This window comes from Fukomys damarensis, unplaced genomic scaffold, assembly GCF_012274545.1.
Source record: "Fukomys damarensis isolate Sample0158 unplaced genomic scaffold, DMR_v1.0_HiC HiC_scaffold_25, whole genome shotgun sequence".
NCBI classification, from domain to species: domain Eukaryota; kingdom Metazoa; phylum Chordata; class Mammalia; order Rodentia; family Bathyergidae; genus Fukomys; species Fukomys damarensis.
In genome coordinates this window covers 35,288,303-35,313,399 of record NW_022900937.1, presented here as the reverse complement: position 1 = coordinate 35,313,399, position 25,097 = coordinate 35,288,303, and the positions used below count along the sequence as shown (strand labels likewise).

General features: G+C 43.0%; 2 long non-coding RNA genes across 14 annotated transcripts in view; one reads left to right on the top strand and one right to left on the bottom strand.

Annotated features, from left to right (window-relative positions):
• Positions 1–3,310: 3,310 nt before the first annotated feature.
• LOC104861293 lies at positions 3,311–17,415 on the bottom strand. Of its 2 annotated transcripts, none has more exons than XR_779952.1 (3): positions 17,012–17,415; positions 12,560–12,649; positions 3,311–3,591 (listed from the first exon to the last, which is right to left on the bottom strand). It is a non-coding gene; the product is annotated as an uncharacterized LOC104861293 (long non-coding RNA). The 2 variants fall into 2 exon arrangements; XR_779951.1 differs by lacking the exon at positions 3,311–3,591 and adding an exon at positions 11,159–11,837.
• LOC104861294 overlaps positions 15,782–25,097 on the top strand; it is a 56,998-nt gene continuing 47,682 nt past the window's right edge. For 4 of the 12 annotated variants that reach the window (XR_779961.2, XR_779962.2, XR_779963.2 and 1 more), the window contains exons 1-2: positions 15,798–16,028; positions 16,700–16,819. This is a non-coding gene — a long non-coding RNA (uncharacterized LOC104861294). Of the gene's footprint in view, positions 16,029–16,699; positions 16,820–25,097 lie in introns of all 12 variants that reach the window. The other 8 variants (XR_779957.2, XR_779955.2, XR_779956.2 and 5 more) reach the window with 6 other exon arrangements.

Sequence of the window (25,097 nt, the reverse complement as noted above, 5' to 3'; positions counted from 1 at the left end):
CATAAAGCACACTCATAAAACAAAAATTTGATTAATAAATTTAATATACATGAAATGTTTTGCTTCTTGAAATAGGCTACTAAAATAAAGTCAAGCTATATACTAGGAGAAAATATTTCTTATATGTCTGACAAAATATTTCTTACATATCTTACCTCCTTAATATACTGTGCAGTTCAACAGTAAGAAGAGAATTGACACAAGTCAGACATAAGCAAAGTAGTCAGGTATAGTAACAAAGTAGTCGGATATAATCCCAGCACTCTGGCACCCTGTTGTGGGAGGATCCCACTTTCAAGCCACGTCTGGACCATTTAATGGCTTAGTCAAACCTTGTCTCAATGTAAAAACTGAGAACTGGGGATGCAGCTCAGCATGAAGACAAAAAAATAAATATGTAGTGTCATACTTCCATCTTGACACATCTTATACTAGAATGGCTTTCCATCCTCCACTGTCCTCCTTATTAATTCTAATTCATTCTTCAAAATCCATCTCAACTGCAATGTGCTTGTTAGTCAGTGGGTAATTTCCATCTTTGGTGCCCTGTTCCTTTTTGACTCCTTCATTAGACCACGAGCTATTGGAAGATTCCTAATCTGTCACTGGACCCTCAATGTTCAATGTGAGATGAGTTAAATAAGTCAGACAATGACAGCCACGGAAATTCCCATCAGATTAAGACAGACGCAGTTTTCAGGGGCCACCTATGAAAGCTGAAAATCTTGCATATGTTTACTTTTATAATTCTTACAAAACTCTTTGATGTAGGGATTTCCACACCTGTTATGTAGATGGGAACACAGAATTTGGGAAGAAGAGAGCTGTGCTATCGGCAGGCGGGCACACGAGTTTAGCTTACAGAGGTGGAGACAGCGTCACTGGGTGTCAGCATTGGGAGAAGCATAAAATCTCCCTAAGCCTCAGATTCTTCATTGGTAAAAGAGGGTCATGCTAGTGACTTGGAAGATCATTATGGCCACTGTATTATATTACAGTATGATTCTGTAAGACTTCTCATGGGTGTTACGTTGCACGGAAGCTGGTTAGGATCGGCTGGATGGTGGCGGCGCTATCATCTGTAACAGGGAAAACAACACCAGTGCTGCTCCTTCACAGGTCCCTCTGTCCCCAGCATCCCTCTTCACTTGCCTCTCTTCCACTGAGAAGAAAGCAGAGAGGAAGGAAATGGAGCCTCTCTTCTAATGCCTTACTAATGCCCTATGTTTGTAGGCAGAGAATTTGCATCTCTCCTGAGCCTAGGAGTCTGCCACCTTCCCAGCATCTCTCCAGAAGAACAGGGGAGTCCTGCTTACTCCTCCAAGCTGTTCTATGAAGATGTCCTCTCCAACTTCTGACAAAGAGCAATGCCTGGGCTTGGGCTGTGATAGATCTCTTTAATTATATGATAATCAGAGACGAACTAATTAGATACCACTTGATAACTAATCAGTTGCAGCATTCATGAAACCATTCCTCATTCCTGCCATGTATCAATTTCACAGATGGTGCCCACTGTTTTGAGGGCAGGGCTTGGGGGCAGCATGGGGAGTGTGATTACGGTTGAAGGATCAGATATTCAGGGCAGGTGTTAGAGCACTAGCAAGACTGGGATGCTGGGAAATGAGAGTGATTTATGGCTGGATTTAATCTACTTGAAAAGCTGTCTAGGAAAACCAAAAAGTGATCAAGGAGCACCTGAAATTCCTTGGCACCATCTGTCTGGAACAGTAAACAAAACCTGGGAGGCCCCGGGAGAAAGGAAACAGGGAATTTGATGATGAATGTAACCTGGGTCACTTGATAAATGTTGCCTCTGGGCAGGTATTAGTCTGTAAATCTGGATACCCTCGAGGGGCTGTTGGAGGTCTCCCCAGGAGGGGAGCTCTTGCTGGGCCGGGCAACTCAGCAGGTCTCTCCCTTGCTATTTCCTTGGAAATCCAGTCTTTCTCTTCCATGGCCTCACCTCCACTCCTCGTCCCTTCTACCCCTACTGTCTCTGAGTAATTCAAGTCTATGAAACAGTCCACTCTAACTATGCATCTCCCGACTCATCTCCATAAAAATTCTTGTCCACAGACACTCATGGAGCCACTGTGGTTTGGCAGACACTGCAAGAGTGACTGGGAATGAAAGGTATACTTTGTAAGAAAGTTGATGATGTTATTTTAAAAGAAGCACTATGATTTTATAGAACAGTATGGCTGAAAACAGAAAAGGAAGGCTGCTCAGTACAATTATGAATTGGCATTTATAGAAAGACACCTCCAGATTTCACAGCTGTTATGTGTCATCAAGAGTTTTGCCTATTTTAACTTTCAGTAGATTAAATATTTCTGTTTAACATTTAGATCTTTGTTCCATTTTGATTTTAGTTTAATGCATGGTAAGAGCTATGGGCCCAGCTTCCATTTCCTGCTCGTGAACATCCAAGTTTCCCAGCACCATTTGGTAAAGTAGCTATCTTTCCCCCAGTGTATGTTTTTGCTCTTCTGTTGAAGATCAAATATCTGAGTGTGTTCAGGACTTGCTTCTGCTTCTTCTGTTCTGTTCCATTGATCCATGTTTTGTTTGTTTTGGCCCAGTGCCATGCTGTTTTTATCACTGTAGCTTTGTTATATAACTTCAAATCTTGGGACTAGCATATATGCTCAGCAGCCAATGAGTAGATAAAGAAAATGTGGTTTTTATGCACAATGGAGTACTACTCTGTCATAAATAAAAATACGCTTGAAGCATTTGTAGGAAAATGGTTGCAACATGAGAACACAACGTTGAGTGAAGCAATTCAGACACACAGGCATAAATATGACATGATTTCTCTTATATGAGAAACATAGATTATAAAAAAGAGCAAAAGAAAGGCTAGATAATAGGAAATATGGAGATACATCTTTCCCAAAGGCAAAAGAGATCAAGAGATGAAGATAGGTGGAGGCCAGGAAGGGAAATCATTCTAAAAGAGAGAGAATTAAAGGAAAAAATGAAAATAGAGCTTTTCAGCTGGAAGGGGAACAAGAGCTGGAAGGGGAAGGGGACAAGAAGAGAATGAAGATGCATTACACACACGTGCAGCTCACCGTGACACATGCAATCATTGCATACTGCAAACATGGACTAATAAAAACATTTAAGAAATAAAATGTGGAAGGTATGCAACAAAAAACAGTCGGTGCCTACTTATGCCAGCTGCGTCTACTTGGGGTGTGACGATCCCAGTGTTTTAGTAAAAATGTTTTTCTACAGAGCAAGAAAAATGCCCTCGTGACATTCAGGATTTTGTCTCATTTCAGCAGGGCAGCCCCAACCTCACCCGAGGCCTTGTCTGCGATGGGGATCTGTGAAACTGTGGCTTCCGACCTGGCCCGGGGCTGGTTTGCCTTCCTGTGCCGGGACTTTGCCACAGGAGGGAGCTGAAGCAAGAGGACCCCAGGCAGGGAGGGGGCCAGAGCAGGTCTTCCGGGCTGCTGCTCAGAGACAGAAGTTGTTGGCCGAGAGACGCAGCAAATGTGGGCCCTCACTCGATAGTCGGCTCTACTACACACACCACCGAGTTTTCAAACGCAGGTCATTTTCCCTTGAAGTTCAAGTCTACAAGAGAAAAATCAGTTCCCTTAATGTGAGACCTGTGCAAACGAGGCAGGAAGATCAGGAAATCATCCTCAGCCCAGGCAATTCAGGGAGGCTCTGTCTCAAAATAAAAGGTAATCAAATGGACTGGGGATGCAGCTCAATGTGAAAGCCTTGGAGACACACACACACACACACACACACACACACACGCACACACACAGACACACACACACACCTGACCTGAGCTGTGAGCCTGCCCAGGACCTCAGGGCCTCGCTTGGGCCTGGTCTTCACTGGCTGCCCAAGGGGAGAATCCGGGGGGCGGCGGGCAGGAAGCCGCCCTGCCGTCCCCCTGCCGAGGGCCCAGCTCCCGGGTCCAGCTCAGCCTGAAAAGCAGAGGGCAGAGGCATTGCCTCCCCGCCGGTGTCTGGGGACCTGGGTCACAACCTGCATTTTCATTCGGCTCAATTTTATCCACAACTGGCAGGAGAAGGGAGGGCGCACCGCGGGGACCCGGGGTCCAGACAGTGCTGAGAGCAGGGCTGCAGAGGGGCGCAGGCCTGGCACCCCGCTACTCAGCCTCGGGCGAAGGGGCCTGCAGACCACACCAGCAGCAGAGGCAGCTCGCGAACTCCTAGCACTGCGGCACGCCTGTATATTCATGTATTCTCCCTCCTGCTGTTCTGAGAATCCCCAAGCCCAGAGCTGGTGCGCCGGACGCTGGTATTAAAGCGCTGCTTTTGTTCCTGTTCTCTGGAACTTCCTTTCTGGTTGGGGGTGTGGGGCCTCTGTTGCTTCTGCTCTAAAGGAGCTGGGTTCACAGAAAGGGGCCCAGAAGTGTCCTCTGTCTGACAGGACAGCGTGGCGAGCAGCTGCTATGCAGACCTGTGTCCCGGTGTGGTGCACACGGGACAGGGACAAGGGGAGGAGGGATTGGTCCTGCAGGTGCCGGACTACCGCAGACATCTCTGACCAGCTTCCGGCTAATCCCTGTGCCACTTCCAGAAAGCAAAGCACATCCCACGTCCCCAGCTTGGTTTTTGGGGACAAGTTAGCTGGAGATGGAGACCTGGCCCACCCTTTCCACTGGTGGATTGTTGTTTCCTCAACTGGGCCTTCCCAACTTCCTGCCCGGAGCAGGGACCTTGCATTACCCCGAGTGTGTCTAGGGCTCTGGGTTTGGGGGTCACACTCAGAACCTGAAGATGTCAAACCTTAACAGTTTGTGATCTTGTGTCTCAGAGCTTGCGTAACTGTAAAGCGAGAATGGTCACCGTGATTGGGATACTATTGAATTTCATACACGCGTAATTGCTTCAGATGTTGTGGGAAAAGAGACCCTCATCAAGTCAACTATGGTAGTATTTTCAGGGTTTAGCTACATCGTTATTGTCATTGGAGCACAGAGCTCTTCAGTGGAGTAACTCACGTATTCAGCAGAAGTAGGAAAAACATATTAAAAGAGTAATCAAGAATAAAAGATATACGTATGGCACAGTGGTATGCAATTGTCACCCCAGCACTCGGGGGAGCTGAGGCAGGAGGACTGCAACCTGAGTTCCAGCTGGTCAACTTAGTGAGACCCTATCTCATAAAGAAAAAGTTAAAAGAGGTTGGGGATGTGGTTCAGTGCAGAGGCCCTGGGTTCAATTGCCAGCAACACACACACACACGTACAAATGCACACACACAGGCACACATAGGCAAGTGCACACATGCACGATGAGAGACATCTGGTTGTGCCCCCACTTAGGTTCACAGACACCAGCTTGGTGGCACTGAGGGGAGAAAGTAACAAGGTCTTCAGCAGTGCTGTTCGAGGTAGGTAGGTGTTAAAAAACAAAAAAAATCTGGCATAGTTGAGCATAAGCCTAACTAACATCCCAGCTCCCAGCATCTACAGCTACTTTGCAGGATGAGGCAAGAGGATTGCAGATTTACAGCAGAGAATGCCATTATTCAGGCTGGAAAGAATATTGAAAGAATTTATCAGCAAGACCCACCTCTAAAAGTAGTTAAAGGAAGCTTTCTAAAGAGAGAAAAATTGATAAATGAAATAATTTTGCAATATTAAGGAAGACAGAGAACAACAAAGAATAAAAATATGACTAAACAAGTTTGTCCTTTGCTTTAGTTTTCTAAGTTTTATTTTTATGTTTGGGACAGATTTGTAATATAATTTGAAATCATAAAATGTGAGGTATTCAACCTTATTCTTCTTTCTCAATATTACTTTGACTGGAGTTTTTTGTGGCTCCATGAAAGTTTTATAACTGCTATTTGCTGTTTGTGAGCAGTGCACTGAATTTTTACTAACGGTTTTGTAGAATCTGTGTTGGTTTGGATACCAAGAACTCTTAAAAATGTTAATTCTTGCAACCAGGAGTACCTCTCCTTTGATTTGTGTCTTATTCAATTTCTTTATCAATATTTCTTAGTTTTCAGTATCCAATGTTTTTCACTTCCTTGGTTAAATCTATTCTTACATATTTTACTTTTTGGTACTCTTATAAATAGAGTTACATCTTTATTTGCTTCTAACATAAGAGTTGTTGACTTTCCAGAATGGTTTTGCTGTTTGGACTGAAGTTTGCACTCTAAGATTTTCACAGGTGTGTTCTTCCCCATCAAAGTGAATGGAGGTGCGGGACATAAAATACACTTGTTTGTAACTGGAAGCAATCACAAGTCTCAGTATATGACAGGTAACCTCCCAAAGAGAAACCCATCTGCAGGTACTCATTCAGCTGTCTGCTTCTCTGCATTACAGATTTTGTTATTCATGTATATGAAGTATACTGATTTTTGTATGTCAATTTTGTATTCTGCAAATTTACTAAACTTAGTAGTTTTCTAGTAGTATTTTTTCAATCTTCTTTAAGTTTTTTTTTCACACAAGGTCATGATGTGCTTCTTCCTTTCTGATTTGTATACATTTCAGTTATTTTTCTTTTTCTCACTCAGTTACTCTGGCTGCTACTTCTAGTGCAATGCTGAGTAGAAGTGACAAGACTGAATATTCCTGGCTTGTACCAGGTCACTGAGGATTCCCCATTGATTAGGCTCCTAGTTGTGGGCTTTTTTTTTCTTTTGACTTGTTTTCTGCACTTACTTTTTTGAGAGTTTTAAAAACCAGCCGTAGATGTTGAACTTTATCAACTTTATGAAATGCATTTTTAAATCTATTGAGATGATCATGTGATTTTTATGTTTTATTCTCTTAATATTGAATTGCAGTGATTGCTTTGGGTGTGTCAAACCAATATGGCATCCCAAGGATTAATCCTGCTTGGTAAATATTGATATATAATGTGTGCATGTGTTTTGGGACTTGGTTTTATAGTATTTTATCAAATGTCTTTATATCTGTATTCATCCGAGATATTGAGCTCTAGTTTATTCCTTCTGGTGTCTCTGGCTTTAGTGTTAGGCTGATACTGGCTTCATAAAATGAGTTTGGAAGTATTCCTTCTACTTCTATTTTTTGGAGGCATTTCAAAATGATTGGAATTGACTTTTTTTTCAAATGTTTGGTAGAATTCAGTAGTGAAGCCATCTGGTCCTGGGCTTTTTTTCTGTTATTATTGTGGTGAGATTTGTTTTTAAATTGCTTCCTCAATTTCCTTGCTGTTGTTTGTTCAGATTTCTTTTCCTTGATTTGGTCTTGGTAGGTTGTGTGTTCTAGGAATGAATCCATTCCTTCTATGCTATAAATTTCCTGGCACATAATTGCTCATGGTAAACCCTTATGATTCTTTTTATTTCTGAGGCAACTGCTAATACTGGCCTCTCATTTTTGATTTTATTTATCTGAGTCTTCTCTTTGTTTTCCTTATTCTAAGAAAAAAAGTTCATTTATTTGGTTGTTTTCCAAATAGAGCCTTCTAGTTTAGTTTGTTTTTATTTGCTGATGCTCATAAAACTTACATAACAATACCAATGTTATCTGGTTGATCCTACTTCTGGATCTGCTTTTGGCCCATGTTCCCCTTTTATAGAAACAGGACACCAACAACTCTGAGGACAAATTATGTCAAGGCATACAAAGTAAGGCAAGGAGAGAGGCAAATAGCATATAATGGAAATGAAAAGCTTGTCTTGAATTGGTTTTACAGTAGTATTTAGTGTCAGAGAAAATCACACAAGAAATGACACTTTCCTCAAATACAAATGCTCCCAGGAGCCCACACACAGGACAACAAATGAAGGGTCTGCTTTTCTTGCGAAGCAAAATGGAGCTTTCCTCTCTCCCTCCTCCTCTTTCCTCCCTCCTCCTCCTTCCTTCCTTCCTTCCTTCCTTCCTTCCTTCCTTCCTTCCTTTCTTCCTTCCTTCCTTCCCCTTCTTCCTTCTCTGCCTCCCTCCATTCCTCCTATCTTCCTTCTTCCCTTTCCCTTTTGTTTCCTTCAGGGAGGCACCAAGGAATAAAAATAATGCACACAGCTAGCATTTTCAGAAGCACAGGCTGGTAAATAAGCACCAGCTGCACCTCAGAGCAGCCACAGGTGGGTCTGCACTGTCTGAGGTTGGAGACAGGAGAGAGCCGACAGTAGCCCTTGTCCCCATGGCACTGGAGGACCTGTCCCAAGGTGGGCACCATCCAAGGTCTCTGTTGTCCTGCGGCTGGGTGGCCTGGAATCACATTGTCCTCAAGAGTTGATTGGATCAACAGGTAGCCTGGGGTTGGCATCATTTTGACATCATTTTTTTCATGAAATTAATGACAAATTTCTTCAAATCTTGAGGGTTAAAAGAGACTAAAATGTCACATCACAAGTGTGTTTTTCTTCATACTTATTTTAACCTGTTTTTGAGAATTGTGAGCATTATGAATTTCTCCTTTTATTTGCTCAGTTATAACAACACACAAAGAGACTTCATTATGAGGATGTCTGTCATAAAGTAGAATCTAAATACACATTTTCATTCAGAGATAGTACAATTAGTAATCCCTCCGTTAAAAACTGAAAGACCTGCCCTGTTCAAACTTAACCTAGCAAAAGGTTTCGATTTAAGGACCACACAATTGGTTAAATCATTGCAAAGGAAGGACTACTAAAGTCTATTATACTAGAAAACAAATTTATTTCGATCTTAACAGTTTCTCGAGAGACCAAAGGACAGCAGCAAGAGCATTACTGAACCGTGAAATTTATTTGATCTAATTTTTTATAAATTTAGTTGCTTAAAAATGTGCTTTCTTCTGAAATTCATGGCTGAAGAGTTGGGATGAGGTGAGCACCAACGTGCTGGTTTGTATCTAGAAGTCCCCAGGCCTCAAGTGCTCACCAAGAGGTTTTCGGAAGGTGGGTTTAGAGCTGATAGGTGTGAGGAGGTGGGGCCTGGCGGAAGGGGCAGTCCCGGGGGCGTAGCTGGAAGGGTTCATCTTCCTCCCCATCTGCTCCCTTCTCGCCTCTCTTCCCTTCCTGGTTGCCCCAGGTGAGGAGCTTTCCTCTGCCAGGCGCATGGGCAGTGCCATCCTGCCTTGGAGCCAGCTGACCGTGCAAGGAATGACACTACAGGAACGTGAGTCCAATCAAATACACCTGTCCTTCCTTAAACTATGGGTTCTGGGTGTTGTATCTCAGAGGTGAGGAAAGGGGCTAAGCAGCCAAATGCCCTGGATTTGCCTGGAGCCTGAAATCGGCTTCTTTGGACTGTGCTTTAACCAGAGCCCCAGGGGACAGATCAGTTCTGAGCTGTGCACCTTGCAGCCACAGCGGTGAAGCCCGAGTCTTGGTGCAGACTTCTTCTCCTGGCCTGGAGGTGAGACGCTCTGAATCTGAACCTTTTCCTCAAGGCTTTCAAGTTTGAAATATTTTTACCTATTTTCAACTGCATCTTAAAAGTAGTCACACTTTTATCACTTCATGTTTTATTCATTGGAAACTCTACAGTTATCAGTCAAAGTTCCTGATCAACCCAGGGCCCCCAAGACTGTTGACCCTGGGTGATTTGCTTGGTTTTGCAGAGTTGGGTCAGATGCCAGGCACCAGCTCTGTGGTCTTGGAAAGTGATTTAATCTCTTGTCTCTTTCTGACTCTCGGAGTCTTGTTCTGTCTCTCACTTGTACAAAGTTCTTGTCGCTCTATGGACCTTGTTATTATAAAGGGTGCAGGGCCTGAGGATGGGCCTGCCGTGTTAGGTAGACTCTTGGAAATGGAATAAACAAGACAGCAAGAAGAGAAATCCAAGATTGATTTTGGCAACAAGTAGGCCAGCTCACACCACACATGACCCAGTCTGGGTTGGCATGAAGTTGGTGTCCCTGCCTCAGGGACATGCTGGGCACACCCAAGGATGTTATGAGCCACGAAATCATCATACCCAAGTGAAAGCACAGGGATTTACTTTCTGGAAGGGTGATCAGATCTGTGTGGGGCCATCTAGAAGCCCTTGAGGCCAAGTTGTTCATCTCAGAGTTGAGGGGCTGAGGACAGGAATGTGGAAGTCCACGGTAAGAAGCCCTGAGGTGAGTCCTAGAGGAAAATCACGGGTTCTTGTTGTAGGCATTTTATCATCTTTTGTATGAGAAGATATATAGTAATGCAGAGTGAGCAGCACGATGGTTTGGAGAGTTAATGTGGAGAATAATAGCCCTTCATATACAACACCCTTTGTATACATTCACTCTCTTCTGAGTGCTTCGTGGACATTATCTGATTCTCTACATTAAGTTACAGAAGCTTGATGTTTCCAGTGGGAAATGGAGGTCTGGGCCAGGGATGTAGCTCAGTGGTGCCGCCACCTTCCTCCCAAGCTCAAGTTCCCGACATCGATCCCCAGTACCCCCCCAAAAAGAAAAACAAAGTAGAAATGAAATGAAGTTTTAGCGAGACTGTTAGTGTTCTCCCCTTCCTTGTAGAAGGAAGAGCCCAACTTGGAAGTCCACATGGGGGCCTTAGCTGTAGATAGTTTCCAGTAGGCTAGTGCCCTACCTAATAAATAAAATAGGAGTTCAGGAAGTCATTGCCTCCTCATGTTTCCTTGCTGCACTGATCACAGGGGAGTTTTCTCCTCCTCCTTTATTGCAAAGTCACAGACATCCACACAATAATGTTGTGCAGTCACGTGACTCCCGGGAGTGATAAAGGGACTTGAACCCAAGCTTTGTGAGGCCAGAAGCTACACTGGTTTGTCACAAGTTGCTTGTGGAAAAAGAGGAACCAGATATAATACACAGACACGTCCTTTTTGTATTGATAGTGCAGAAATACTAGAACCAAATGCAATATTCAGAAATGTCCCTTTTTGTGTCAATCATGTATAAATACCAACACTTGGATATTATTATACTGGTGTTTTCATATTTAAGCAATGCATTCTTCCAGGAATGTGATATGATCAGACCATTCAGTAAATGTTGAGATTAGAGATCAGATCAGGTATCTTCAGGGTGGCATGGCCAGAAACTGAAGGTTGAAGTTAAAAAAGTTTATTGCAGTAAAAGACACATTGCCATGAATCTTTTTCAGAATCTTTCTCCTCACTTATGCCATCATTCTTTCCACTTTTTCTTTTCTTTTTGGTACTAGGGATTGAACTCAGGCCCTTGCTCTTGTGAAGCAGGCAGCGGAAGCACTGAGTCAAATCCCTGGCCCTTTTGCCACTTTTTGAAGCAGTTCTGGAAGTCCTCTTTTGTGCATCAAGTTTTTAGACACCTGTTATTTCTTTGCCCTGCTTCTTGAAAGTTCTTTCTCTCCCTCTCCTTCTTTCCTCTTTGTCCCCATTTCCTTCTCCCTGTCCATCTAGTCTCTGCCTCCTTCTCTTTTTCTTTTTCTTTTCTCTTTTAACACTTGGCCAAATGGAATAAATATCAACCAGTATAGTTAGGGACATTCAGTCCCCCTCTTCTTTCCTTAGAGCTAAGAACTGACTGTCAGCCAGTCTTTTTCTTGGGGTATTTTGACACATGGGAGTCTGATTAGAAAGTCTGCTTTTGTGTAACAATGATCCCCAACACCCCTGTTTCCTGGCCTCCAGGGCTGTGACCTTGCTGTTGACACCCTAACTGTCAGCTAGAGCCACGTGCTTTAAACTTTTTCAATATCGCAACATTGCTTCTAGAAACTGACTTCCATATTGGTCCTGGAGCTTACAGATATGGAGCTGCAGTGGTCTCGTACCAAACAAAGTCACTTTTTGATGATGTCACATTCCAGACTGGCCTGGGAGGAAGCTGTTTTTCACACATCACTTGGGCATGGTTCACATGTGGTTACAACCTCTTCACATTTTCTGAATCCCTTGTTTGTTAGGAAAGAGCCTGAATGATGGTGGAAGAGGTTGGAGATGTTTAAGAACCCAATAAGCAAAAGTAAGCATCACTTTCCTCAGTGTGCTGGTCAGATTCGGCCCACGATCCCACACTGTTTGAGGAGGAATGAAGGACAGGTAACCCAGCTGTACACACAGGAGATTGCAGAATGGGGCCGTGCATATCAGAATGCCTTTCAGAGCTGTCTCTCATGCCCTGCTTGTGGTAGATATTTAACATCAACAAGAAACCCCATAGTATGGAGGATATTTTAACACACATTTAAAAATAAGGCTAACAGAAATCACTGTGATCTGTGAGACCATCATGAAACAGAACTCACAAGGAAGGCAGCTTGATGAAAGCGGCTTAGAGAGTTGACTGTGATGTATGAAGGGTGTTCTGGAAAGTTAGATAGCTGCCATTGCAGCCCAAAGGTCACAGGTCACTCAGCCTGAAGGTCACTCAGCCTGTGCCGCAGTCCGGGGATCTGCAAAGCACGAGTTCGCTCCCTGAGCACAGCTGGATGGTCAGCTCCACCATCATCCCTCAGTCCTGGATGGAGCTGAGTGTAGGAGGGGAAGTCGCTGCTCTATTTCTGCCTCACAGGCAGAGTGGGTGGGTGGGTGGGCGGGGTGCTGTGTATGTGGCTTTCATCTCTCAGCAGATTCGAGACCCTGGGTACCTGCCAGGAGATGAGTGCTGTCATGATTCACCCAGCCAATACTTACATCACATTCTGGGTTTGCAGAAGCAGCTCCCCTTCTCTGGGTGTTCTCTCAGTGCCTTCCTAAACCACTGCTGTCAGTTGAACAATAGGACTGCAAAAGATACAAGGGTTGATGGAAATATATGGTAAAGGTTTGCATTACAGTTCACTACAGTAAAAGACACAGTCCCATTCATCCCCTCAAAATATTCTCCCATGCTCCACCCACACATCCCATCTTCCTTGCCACTTTCTGGCCACCTTCCAGTCTACTGCTATATCTCTTCAAAAAAGCTGTCTAAGGGGCAGCAACACTATTTGGGAATGACCATCTCTCATTACCCTAAGTGGGACCATCCAGTGGCAGGAAAATAAGCTCAAGGGTCTCAGTAATTTTACATTAAGGTGTGTTGAGTGATTACTTCATTGCACATTATAATGTAATAATAACAGAAATAAAGCTCACAGCACATGCAACGTGCTTGAGTCATCTGGAAACCGTCTGTCCCACCCCTGCACCCCTGTTTTGTGGAAGAATTATCTTCCACAAAATCAGGTCTCTGTTGGGGGAACAGGGAAAAGGGCAGGGAACACTGGTTTGAACACTGTCAAGGTAGCTGGTGCTCTTCTTATTCTAATGTATTTATCCAAGGACTCTGAGTGAATCAGTGGGTCCTGACTGTCCAGGCAGTAAATGTGCAAATTGTTCTCTTCCAAAATTTAAGATCTTGAAGACCATCCTTCTTGCTTCCTAGTTCTGCAATCTCAGGAAGCACAGTGTGATGCTGGGAAAATAGCACCTTAGAAAATGCTCAGAAATCAGTACATAGGGAAATGCCTCGCTTGCATGTTGTGGTTCAATCTGGGCTAATACCAGACCCAAGTTTGCTTTCCCTAAAAAACAGATAGACTTTCTGTTCACCCAAGTTTTGAATTCAGGATCTATTTACTAATGATTCAAGCTTGAGGATGTCTATGGATTTCTTTTGGCTTCAGTTTCTTTTTCTAACTGGTTAGAAGAAATTAAATGAAGTTGTATGTAAGGTGTGCTCAGAAAATGTGGCGAATGCCTAAAAGACACATTGCCATTAATGTTTCTCCAAATAGTCTCCTTTCCTTCTAACACACTCATCCCATTGTCCTTGCCATTTTTGGAAGAACCTCTGGAGTCCTCTTTCCTGAGTGTCTAAGTGGTGCTGTCCTTGCTGACTCGATGACCTGAATGGATTTAAAACATTTCCCTTTCATGGTCATTGTGACTTTGGGAAACAACCAGAAGTCATACGGTCCTAGATTCAATGAATAAGTTCAATGAGGACACACCATAATGATTTATTATTTATTTTTATTTTTTATTTTTTTGCACCAGCGATTGAACTCAGGTACTTGCATTTGTGAGGCAGACAGCAGAACCACTGTGCTAAATCCCCAGTCCTAGGGGATCTTTTTTTTTTTTTTTGTTCTTTTTTTTTTTTTTTGTGGTACTGGGCCTCTTACTCCGGCCCTTGTGCTTGTAAGGCAGGTGGCGGAATGTAATGATTTAGTTAATAGAAAGCATCCTAAACATTTTTTAATTGATTGAGGACATTGAGGCAGCCATGAAAAGACACTCATGAAAGAAAAATTCTAGAACTATTTCAGAAAGTGGCAAGAACCATGCGGTAAATTTGTTTAAAGTGAGAAGCATCCTGAGATTAATGACAATGTTCACTTTACTGTAATATTTTAATTTTTAAGTTAAAATATCCACTGTAGTTTTTTTTATACCTTATATGTAAAGCCATTAGCATTGCTACTGATTTTGTTATTGAACAATGTAGTAAGTGAAAAATACACATGAATGTCTTTTCTAACTCCTTTCCTGATCATGAAGAACTCTGTCTGTCTGTCTCTCTCTCAAAAAGCCTTTCTCTTTCATCAGGCTAACAGAGCTCACATTCCAATCTCAAGTTCAGATTACAACATACAGGATGAAAATTATTCCAAGTCAGTTATTATATGTCGCAGTTAGGTTAATGCGTAAGTACAGTTGAAATATACCACTATGAGTGCAAAGAAAACACAAAGGCCCCTCCAGATTGCATAGTGATACAGTTTTACCCAAGAGAAGCATTTCATCATTCAGCATTTTTAGCTAGGAAGGAAAGAAGCTAAATTTGTAAAGGGAACCAAGCAGATATTTCCCAACTAATAGATGAGTGAATTATGGGTTGCTCTGAATCTCTTTAGGTGAAATTAGGTGAACATTATGTAAGCTTCTGAATTTTGTGTTTAGTTGAATAACTGTTCTCACCCAACACAGAACCATTCTTCGGGGTTATCTGCTATTTGTTTTTTTTTTTTTAAGTGGTGATGGATATGGCAAAAACCAGCTACACTGTTCACTCAGAAAGCTCCAAAGCTTCCTTAATTGAAAAGCAGAGCTGAATGTTAGACCCAGATTTCCACATTAGCCAGGACCGAACACACAGAGACATTTCCCAACAGGAAGGGTGAATCTCTGTGTGTTGCTCAAGGCTTCTACAGTCTGGCTCCCAGTTTTGCAAGACAGGGCCCCTGTGTTTATTTACACGTGAGAGGGTGAGTCCTGTGTCTCCCAGATCACAGGGGTTAGTCTCAGAAGTGTGCTTGCTTAGGGTGTCCCTAAATCAATATGGAAGGCAGTGCTCTGTGAAGATACCACACGAGAGACTCAGGAATTCATAACTCTGTCGTCCCCAGCTGGTTGTCTCCAGGGTTTCTCCAGCATCCCGCAGGCCTCGTGGGCGTCTGTTCACCTGTCAGGGGGATCTCCAGAAAGCAGAAAAATGGCATGCCGCCGAAGAAAACACCTGAATGTTATCTTTAGTGGTTTAATCCCATTCTTTCACACTTTATTGGCTGCACATGGCCAAAGAGGATTTCTACAGTCTGGAAAACTAACTTCACTTAGACAGAGAGGTCTCAGTGATATAATTTCCGCCCTAAAGTGGATTCACTAAGGGAAGTGGTAGCAACGTAATGAAGAGGACTACTTAGCGGGGACAGAATCTGCTCGCTCAGCAGAGGCCCAGGTTCTGTTTGCTCTTGGATTCTCCTACTGCGCCAGGGCTGTTTTGAAAGGAAGAGACAACAGTACTAAGAATTTAAGGGGATATTTGCACCTGGGGCAAAGTATAAGAAACTCACTTTTAAAGGGCAGTAAATATTAGCATGACAGCGAAACTCACAGCACTGGACACATGGAAAGGTCAAATGGGCCATGTTTACTTATTCAAGGGATGTATCCCGGATTTCTTTTTTGCTTGAGTCTGATGACTTTGGCATGGACCAAATATGGGTTGACGCACAGAGAGCTCCTCTCAGTATGTAGGTTGGAGCCAGGACAGACGAAGAGACACAGAGAGACACCCAAGTCTCACCATGTGAAAGACTGAGAGGTGAGGAGGGGTGTAGGAGGAGCGGAAAGCAGTCAGCCCTAGTGACAGCCGAACTGCGAAGAAGATGGGATGGTAGGTCACGCAGCTGGTGAATGGTAGAGTGGGGGAGACACAGCTCCTTGGACTCTGCAGCCTTCCTGCTGGGTCCGCTGTGATCCTATGGAGACCTATAGGGCTTGGGTCCTCTGTCAGCAAGCTGGGTGGAAGGCAACTGTGCTTTCCCCGGGGGTGGGCTGGGCAGCAGCTGGACAGCCACCTAGCCTTTTCGGAACAGGCCAGTTCAACCATCAGATATTCAGTGGGAGAAAACTGCATAACATGGAGAGTGGGTGATAGAGCTAATATTGGTAAGTAGGAGTTCAGGGCAATGACGTGGTCAGACTGTCCACAAGAAAAGGCAGAAATGAAGACAACACAAATTAAAACTTGCTTCAGAGTGAGAGCACCTGATATCCTCTGACAACCTCTGACTTGGGTTTGGAAGGGCATATGATCCCTCAGGATAGGTACGTGGCCATGACTTTCCATGGACAAGTCCACGATCCCTCTCTGCGGCTTTGTCAGCCAGCAGCCCAAGCCTCACTTCCCATCCCACCAGGCGCCCACCTCTGCTGGCTCCTGCTATAGGAAGCACTTCTCCTCTCTGGGTGTAGTGCTTCCTGCCAGGGACCCCCAGTCCAGCTCCCTAGGGTGACAGTGGGATCGGGACTCCACTAGGATGATAAATTCACGTGACATCACAGTTCCAGAGCCTGAATGAGGACTTCGGAGTACCCAAGGGACAAAGAAACAGAAGAATCTTAAAAATTGACCTCATTTTACAAAAGAAACAAATGGAAATACCCAAAGAGGAAACAATATGGGTAAGTTTAAAGGAGATACACTAGGATAAGGATTCAGATTTTCCAGCTTCCTGACATCTTTCTGCCACCACCTACTTCCAAGATTGTCATTGGTGGGATGGACCCTTAGGTACCACACAGCTTGCTCATGTGTCAGTCAGATGGCTGAAAACATGCCCTGTGTAAATCCTACTGAGAGGGTGTTCTACCCACCTGTCACCATTGTACATCACACATGCGACGAGCAGAGTCACTGGAGACATCCTTTGCAGCCTCTCTGGCACGTGACCGGTGACCATGCTGCACACAGTCCTCAGAACCTGGAACTCAGTTGCCTGAGTATCTGTCATTGGACTGGGTCTTCTCCAAGGGTTCTCTTGGCAAATCACATTAAGATACTCCGACTTCTACCATGTCTCCTCATTTTCTCTCACTCCAATGATAACAGTAAGTAGCCTAAGAAAGCATGACCACCTTTCTTTACAGCTAAACAATACTTTGGTTGATCCTTCCTTCTAGACACACTTTTATAAACATCCTCATGTCTACTCCGTTAGGCACAGGGCTTTGTCTTTCTGATCTGTTCTTTTTTAAAAACAAAGGTGCATCTCTGTGGCCTGTACTAGACCCTTGGAAAAGTTGGACTTTTGGACTCATCTGTTTGTAATTTCTTTGTTTTTAATTGATCTTTGTGTAAGAGCAGAGGTTAGGAGAGTTAGACTTTGCCCTGTCATGTTTAAGAGTGATCTGGGCTATGACAGATCATGTTATTGATAGAAATTTCTCTATTAAGCAGCATTACCAACAGGTAATATTTAAATAGCAATGTAAAATAAAAGGTGCATTTATTTTTGATAAATTATAAAACACCTTGCTTGGGGTTGGGGTACACTTCTGTAAGCCCAGTACAGAATTCTGGGAAGTTGAAGGAGGAGGATCTCAGGGTGAAGTGCACCCCAGACAAATTAGGGAGACCCTGTCTCCAAAAAGGGGGCTGGTGATACAGCTCAGGGGAATGACTTGCAGTTCAATCCCACTGCCACGTCCCAGAAAAATATCTTTCCCTTCCCATCCTTAGCCTGCCTTCTTCCACCTGAATGCCGTTGTGGTCTCTCATACAAGAGCATTGGCTGAACAGTGCAGACAGGAAGAGGTGTGCCAGGAAAAGCAAGTGGAGGAAGAGGACAGGTTTAGTATTTATTTCTTAATACATGGATGAGTACAGACATGACTTTCTGTACATTTTGGGAAGCAGAGATACCCATTTAGGCCCATTCATGTGTTGTCAGGTAACACTTTATTCAAGAGAAAGAATTAATGACAGTATAGGTTGTGTACCAGTTAAATAGAGATGAGGAATTGTGAATTTCATAAATGCAACAAATAATTTCTATATGAATATTTCCCAACCATTACTTGGTCCATGCCTATGCTAAAAATGATCCATTCTTTTACCTGAGATTCAAATTTATTTGGGCATTCTGTCTTTTTATTTGCTGCACTTAACAATCTTGAAAATGACTCTGACTCCAGAAAGTTAAAAAAAAAGTGTCAGCATCCCTCAAAACAAAATATGCCTTTGTGGCAGTGCACAATTATGATAATGTAAACTAGCTGTCACAATTTTCCAAAAGGTTTTCTTAGACATTGCCTCTAAGCGAGATTAACTTTTCCCATTTCATGAAGGAGGAAACTGAGGCTCACAGAGATCGGGAGATTGGCTCAAGTAAAATCAGTTCTAGAGATAGAACTGAAATGAAAATTTAGCTCTTTTCATTCCCAACCCATATTTCCTGTCTGACATCAAAATAATTAATTGGATTATAAATAATCCAATCCCTCTAGTCAATGTAGTCACAATTACCAGCCCAAGGCAGTAATTATATTTTTTGGCAATGGTCATTCTGCTTCGGGTTGACAAATGGCCGGGGGACCATGCCAGTCCAACTGTGTCTAGGAGGCAGCATTCGCCATGGTGAAGGCCAGGCGTTAATATGCAAATGCTCATTCGAGTTGTTGCTGGCTGGTGACATTTTCCCACTCTTTGTAGAAAAACCTGCAACTGTTCATATAGTTTATGTGTTTCTGCTTTCCCTCCAAGTGGCAATATAATTTGGTGTCCAGTAACTACATGGTTGTTAAGAATAATTCTTTGGCAGTATTGGTTTTCTGGCCATGGGAAGATGAAAGATTTTCCTGCCACCTCCATTCACACATCTGAGGAGAAACGAAACAGGGTCGTGTGTCTGCCTGCAGTAACAGGGCTGGCATTCCCAGAAACATGGACTTTTCATTTCCAATTCAGTCCTTCTGTGAGAAGTTGGGTGATGTTATTGGAACCAGGCAAAATTGACCAGCATTTGTGGAAAGGTAATCAGCTATTTCTTGCCTACTAAATCCAGTGAATATATGTACACACTGCTCTGAGGATCTGTTCTTTTGTTTCACGGAGCAGATGTCTGCGAGGGTTTTGGCAGGCCCCACTGTGGCAGGCAGTCCGGTTTTGACAGTTACTTGCTGGAGGGAGGGCTGAAATGCAAAGTATTTCTGATCAGAATATCATATTCATCTGGATGTTAATCACCGTGTCTGGCGTGGTATAAATAATTAATTATGCAAAACCCACACAGCTGCTGCTGGAAGAAGTTAAGTGACTCGCTGTCAAAGTCTCACAGTTCTGGAAAGGAAAGGGATTTTTAGAAAAAAATATTCTCTGCAGTGTGAGTTGGGGGAGATTGATCACGTCTCTCTGTGGTCTAATGAAAAATCATTGCAGTTGAGGATGGTGTGTGAGCATGTGTGTGCGTGTGTGTGTGTGTGTGTGTGTGTCTATGTTTGCGTGTGTGTTCCATGCAAAGAAATATCTCCTAATTCGTATCAGTTGGTCTCTAAGCAGTACCTCTTTCAGGTTATGCAGCAGCTCTCTAGGAATCCAGATATCCCTTTACAGAACCACTTGAAAGTCTCAACAATCCAAACTGTCCCAAGGAATTGGACCGGTGGATCTCCCGAGGGAGGCTGGCTTTTCCTTTGTTTCAAAGATGGCACTGATACCAGCAGCTCCTCTCATCCAGCCCCAATCTGGTCAGTAACGATTATGTAAACAGCTAGTCTGCCTAGAAATGTTACTGCAGCCATTTAAAAATTTTCATCTCTACTTTAATTGGCCTAAGTGAAAATGGCTTTTTTATGTTTAAATATAACTGGATGTTTGATTGATACAGGATAAGTGCTAATCCTGTCTGATGCTTTCTGGTTTTTTTTAGGAAAATACTATAGCATATAGCAGTGATGATAGAGGAAGGAAAAAGTAACCTAAAAACCCAAGGCATTAGTACATTTATCAGATGGTTTTGCTTTGTACAAACAGTGATGTTACTGCAAAGGAAAAAATAAAAACCTGATGGATATCGTGGGGAATTTTGATACAGTCAAGGGACAAAATCTCTTTTGAGAAGACAGCTTGGGTGGAGTACAGTAAAGGCAGTTTTGGGTCATGGCCAGAGGTTCTCTCCCTTTTCACCGCTTGGCTGATGTTCTGTAACATTTCTGAGCTTTTCCTCCACTCCCATCCAGGGCTGTTAATAGAATGAAATGATATGGAAAGCCCAGATTCTGGTATGGGAAGGGCTATGCATAAAAAGATGCAAGTCCTCTCGATTTCTGTGGGGTTTGTATTAGTCACTGTACCATCAGTGGGACAAAAGACCTGCCACCCACAGTTTAAAAGAGGAGGCATTTATTTTGGCTCACGGTTTCAGAGAGCTCGGTGTGTGCCCCGAGGCAGAAGCAACATAGAGGAAGGGCCTGGCATAGGAGAGCTGCTCACCCCATAGCAGAGAGAGAAGAGAGGAACTGGGGACAGGAATGCACCCTTCCAGCTCACAGCCCACTGACCTCCTCCAGGCAGGCCCCACCTTCTATAACACACTGAGCCAGGAGCTCACCCATGGATGGATCCACTGATGAGCTCAGCGCCCCGTGATCCATCACCTTCCATATATGTGGGACTTTTGGGGACATTCTAGAGCTAGACCATAATGGAGCGCATAATCTAGGGAGAAGAATGACCACATGGGAAAATAAATTATAAAATAAGGAGAAATAACGTTAAATGGTAAGAACAAAAGAAGATAGTAGGTAGGAAGGGAATGAATGTGTAATTTTGAAGGCTAGTAAGTCTGTTTTATAGGGGAATATTTTTCTCCTTGGAGAAATAAACTTGGCCACTTAAGTAGATTTATCAATGAAAAGATGGTCCCGTTTGTGGTTAAGGCCAGGAGACAGATCTGCAGGTGGACAGGAGTACTGCACGTGAAGGCGAGGAGGAGCTGTCTGTGGTTCCTGGGGAGTGCCTGACCGGTCTCCCCATCCTTGTTTGAGCAGAAAGCAGGAGCCTGGCTCACGATATCACTGATTCTGATTCACAGAAGAGACAACATATGGTTGTGATCAGTGCGATCACTTGAAAGGGCACTTGGCTTGTTGTTGCTTGGAGAAAATTGGGGTTGTTCAAGGATGTGAAGAAATGGACCAGCATGTGTGACTCTGAGGAAACACAAGTCCACAATACCTTCACTGATTTGGTTTTCTTTCCTGTTGAACTCTGACCTAGTGATTTCCAAAGACTATAAAACCACGTTATATATAAAACAACCCATCAAATGGCCATGGAAGGTTAAAGAACATATGAGTGTGCTCTTTACATCTTTAAGCATGACACCTTTAATATAAGATTAAATAAAATGTCCTTACTGATGTTAGACCACCTTTCATTCAAGGGTGCTAAGAATTATATCGGGACCACCTAAAAATCTCTCCTTTACTGAAAACACACTTGCGTCCTCTTTGTATGGAATTATGTGGGATTTTTCCTGTGTGTTGGTAGCAGTGTTGCATGTTTGCCTGTATGTTTGACCTGAGTGTGGCTATCAGCGTGTGGATCTAAGGGTTGGGGGCCCCCTCAGTTCACAGTTCCAGTTTCTTTTCAAACCACCTTCAATGCTTCTCTTGTTCACTACACTCTAGCAGGTCCGCAGCAAGGCTCTGCTGTGAATCCCAACACAGCCAGTGAAGAGAGCTTGCCCTAGCTGCAGACCAGGCACACTGGGATGTGAAGGGTGATTGTAGCCTTACAGTGGCTCAGTCCTATAAAAACTCAGCACCAGTTGCCCTGTAGTGTTCAGACAAGGATGGCATGTGGGTAAACAGAGTACAATTTAGTATAGAATAATGCAGCTTAGAACTGGTTTCTTGTAGATGTGATGCACCATATATTTCTGTTTTTAAATTAACATAATGAATGCAGCCAGTTCAATGGAAAACAGTACCAGAGTTCTTGTAGCAATAGCAAGCTTTTCTCGCCTCTACCAGGCACAAATCTCAGCCTCTCCTTAAAAAATAGCCGCTTGTTACCATATGTTATTTTATTTCTTAATTACTTTTGGAGATCTATATATTATGCTTCTAATATTTATCTGGCTATGAACCATTAACTTCTACCTCGGAGAGATGGGAGGTTTTCTTATTTGCTCATACAGTTATCCAGTCCTGGGTACTTTTATTATTCCAAGTTCTGAGAATATAATAGTGATCAAGAGGTGCCCCACAAGCTTGCCCCTAGGCAGGGAGATACGAAATACACAGAATGACACAAAGTATAAACCTACATAGTGATCATTTCTGCAAAGAACATTGGTGAAGGGCAAAGAAATAAAAATAGACAGGGCTTTCTAATTTAGATTGTTAGAACTAGGGAAGGCTTCTCTGACTATGTGAGATGAGTAGCTTGAAAGAGGATGCAAACAATGTAGGAGAAGGAGCCTTCAGAAGAATCCAGTTCTCAGGAGGGCCTTGCTGTGAACTGAGAGTTGCCAGGTTGGGCCGGGATCAGGGTCCATGGCTGCTTCTTTCAGTGCATTCAAGGTTCATTGCAAAACTTTGGTGGGCTTCATGAAAAACTATTTCCTCACTTATGATCCCATGGCAAATGTACTGAACCGTCCATATGTCCTAGTTACTTTCCAGTCACGGGAACACACGATCTGACACTTAAAACTTAAAGCAGGAGAGGTTCACTTTGGCTCACAGTTGGTTGAGGGTTCACTTCATGGTCTGCTGGCTCTAAGACAGGGCAGCATGGCAGAAGGGCCTGGGACAAAAGAAGCCCAAGGAGTGGCAGTGGGAGGCAGAGCGATAAAGGGACGAGGAGGAGGGAGACGGGTTCTTCTAGGCCACACCAGTGACCCACCTCCTCCACCAGGCTTCCCCTTCTTACACCACACTTAGCTATAAACTGCTCAGTGGATTAATCCATTCATGAGTAGCACAGCCCCAGGATCGAGTCACCTCCCAAAAGCCCTACCTATGAGTGCATGGGCTTAGACGCATGCTATACTACCTTACATCATAAAGATACTGCTCAGTGGCTGTAGATACAGCTAAGATAGCAGATCCATAAATTTAAAATTAAGAGAACCACAGATCCTTCCTTTATTAGCACACATTTATGGTACACAATGACTATATTCATCATAGAGAAGTTGGTGTGCGTACATTACACATCTTAAATTTTTACATCTCCTTTCTCCCCCCTCACTTCATCTCTTAACCCCCTTCCCATTTTCAAAAGATTTATCCCTTTGTTTTCTATTTCCTATCCTCTGTTCTGTAATTTATTTAGACTTTGTATTTCTCATAGGGGAGAAACCATGCAATATTTAAGTTTATGTGCCTGATTTATTTCACTTAACACTATGAATCCAAAATGCATCCTTTTTCCACAAATGACTCAAATTTATCCTTCTTTATAACGGAGTAGTACCCCATTGTACATAAAAACCATATTTTCTTTATTCTTCTTGGGCTTCTTCCTCCATGAAAATGACCACAAATCCAACTTCTGCCCAGATACATGATTTTGAACTTTATGCAAAAGGAATCTCACGGTATGCACATATTCATATCTGAGTATGCTTATTTAATACTGTAATTTTGAGTTTTAGCTATGTGCTTACACATGGAAATAGCACAACATTTTGTGGTTAGATAATTCTGTAAAACTCTGCATTTTGGACCGTTGCTTTGCTATTATGTCATATTTATTCTAACAGTCACTTCATATATTTTTGAAGCCGGATTAGTAAGTGCATATATATTCAGAACTGTCATGTCTTCATATGGATTTGACTTCTTTTGGAATACATTTCACACTCTCCAATAGTATTTCTTTCTAAAAAAATGTACTTGGATTTAAACTAGGAGAGATGTATTGGCTTTCTTTTGAGTATCACTTTTTTCCTTTGGTTATTCTATTTATCTTCCCTTAGATTTAAATGTATATCTTATAGACAGCATATCATTTTTAAAATTTGGTTTTAATTGGAGTCTTGTGTTATCATTACATTTAATTGCTAGTTTGGGGGGATTTAATTCTCCCCTCACTAGTTTCTTGGGGGAAGAATTCAAAGAGTTTTTAGCTCATGATTCTACATCACATGTTCCTCTACTACATTTTCAGGTAGCAGATAACCAGCGTGACATCAAATATTTTGCCAACAAACAGAATCCTTAGCTTCTTATCTTTTCAGGGAGGTAGAAGAGAAGCTCAGCCAAACACGCTATCAAATATTGCTGCACTTATCAAATTAGAGAATGAATTTATGTAAAGTGTGTGGCACATATGAGTCATTATGCTAATTTTAAGTAGACAAAGTGATGTACATTTGCCATTATTTCTGTTGGACTTGTCACATGGTATTTTCTTTACATTACCTTCTGATATTCTTCATTATAAAACATAGATTGATCCCACTATCTCCGGGAAAAATAACTTTTCTCTGTATAAAATGAATATTCTATGAGAATAAAGCAGTCTTTCTCGAAGGGTTTGAAATGAAACTGTGGCTACGCCCTTGTCTCCTGTCTTACTCTCTTTCTTGTCACTGATACACACAACTTGAAGGAGTAGAGATTTATCTCAGCGCCAGTTTGCCAAGTTTCAGCCCATGTTTGGGAGACTCAAACACAGAAATACCTTGGAAGCCAAGGCAGGGGAGAGCTGCTCATAACATGGCGGCCTGGAAGTAGCGTGAGAAGGGAGGAGCTGGGGACAAAGATACACCCTTCTAGGTCACACCCAGTGTGACCACCTCCATCCGGGCCCTCTCCCAGCCATCAGCTCGGGAAGCATACATGGCTCCACGAAGCCATGGCGTTGGAAAGCCAGCCTCTAAACACGTGAGCCTTGGGAGATACTCACTTCCGACCATCACAGCTCCCGACCCCACAGAAAGGGAAT